This window comes from Pinus tabuliformis, chromosome J, assembly GCF_031772625.1.
Source record: "Pinus tabuliformis cultivar Carrire ecotype Pingquan chromosome J, CPIR1, whole genome shotgun sequence".
NCBI lineage: Eukaryota > Viridiplantae > Streptophyta > Pinopsida > Pinales > Pinaceae > Pinus > Pinus tabuliformis.
In genome coordinates, this window is record NC_142295.1 from 652,646,992 (window position 1) to 652,648,830 (window position 1,839).

Below are 1,839 nucleotides of genomic sequence, written 5' to 3' on the forward strand. Positions count from 1 at the left end.
GTGGCGTCCTGGGGGATTTAGGAACTTCAGCTACCTACGGCGTAGGATTCTGTGTAACGTCCTTGGTGGTGGCTATCAACCTGAGTAATGACTCTCGCAATTCCTTCGACAATTCCTGCTTTTTATATACTATTTCGAATTCAAATTTGGCCTTTTTCCCTCTTCGCAGCTCATTAATGCGATTTTGGCGGCTACCCTTATGTCTTAGTTTCTTGCCGCCTGCTCCTTGGTGTCTTAAATGGACATCTTATCATGAATAATTAATGCAATGGTCACTTGCCATCCACCCCACACAGCAGCGCAGCCCCTGGTACGCATGTGCGTACTATGCTTTCTACTGGCCCTGCGCACCACATCCGAATCACGCAACCTTCCTGCAGATTGTTTTATAGTTGCACACCCTCTTTCAACTGCGTGGAGTGCTGAGACTGGGCCTCCTATAGATAGTCAGGTGGTCACATCCCTCGTGCAAACCTTCCTCTTCCCTGCTAGCCTGTGTTGCAGGCACCCTTCGCGTTCCGTTGAGTCTGGTAGCGTATTGCGGTCTGTGCTCCCTTGTGCCCTAGGGTGCAGTTGCAACCATGATAGCAGGGTCACGGCTTGTTCTAGTAGCGTAGGAGAGCCGGCCAGGTCTGGTCCCCTCAGTGGCTCTTTCGCGCGGCCCGTTTGTGTGACTCCTAATTTTATTTTGTCAATTTCTTCATCCAGCCTCGCACTTTTCTTTCTTAGCCTGGCCCCCGCTTCCTCTAACTCGCGAAGTCTCATGTTGCCGTTGCCAAATGGCTTCCCATAACTGCCAGATCCCTTCATCCAAGTCTTCTTGTTCAGGTCGAACTGCAGGGGCAATGGCCCGTCCGACCATGGATAGAGTTCCCTTGGCCCCTTCTGCCTTGTTTACGGTCTTGTCGACCCAATGAACCTTTGTGATGCACAGATTCAATTGGGTCGATGGTTGCGTAGCATACAACCGTGCCCTCTGTTGTAGATGGGTGGCTTCCCTACTCCATCATGGCTGCCCTGGCTGCGGTCGTCACACTCATCCTCCAATCCGTACCTAGAACTGCCTTCTACCTTCGCACTCCTTCCTTCTCAACTTCCTCTACACACACCACCCTGGTGCACGCGGCACACTATGCCACCTCTGCTCTATGATTGAAGTGCCAGGGTTGATGAATTGCTCCTCATTTGTGGTGCTGTTTCCCACTGGCCGTTGTCTTACTTTAGTGGTTACGTGTTGCAATGATCTAAGCATCATATTACAGTTGAGTGTTGTGACTTCATGCAATTAGTTCTGCCATCGTTCAATCTCCTCATCTGAATCCGATGTGCGGGAGCTATCGTGTTCCCATGAGAGTCATCCGTTTGCTGAGGGATTCACCTGAGCCTGGTCTTGCGCTGTTATTTGGTAGATGCTGTCTAGTTCATTGTCACTATCCTCGTCGCGCATCGGCTCGGTGTAGCACGCTCCTTGAGCAGGGTCCAGTGGAACTATGACATGGAGTGACTTTTTCTTGAATGCCATTTTCCTTCTTTTTAAGTTGATGACCCATTCATGTCCATAGCCCAATCTATTCCTAACACTACTGGGTATGGATTACTGTCATCAACAATTTCTATTACCTCAAAGTCGGTGTGCGTACTTACTCCTTCAATGTCCACTGTCACCCCTTGCAGTTGTCCCATCGGTAAGATCTTTTGTTGGTTGGCCATCCGTAGTTGAATAGGAGACCACTGTAGTGCGGGCCTACCCATGCATTCCCATGTTTGCTTAGGTAACACATTCACGTCTGACCCTAGATCTAGAATGACCTAGTCCATCTCGTATTCACCAATTTGTGC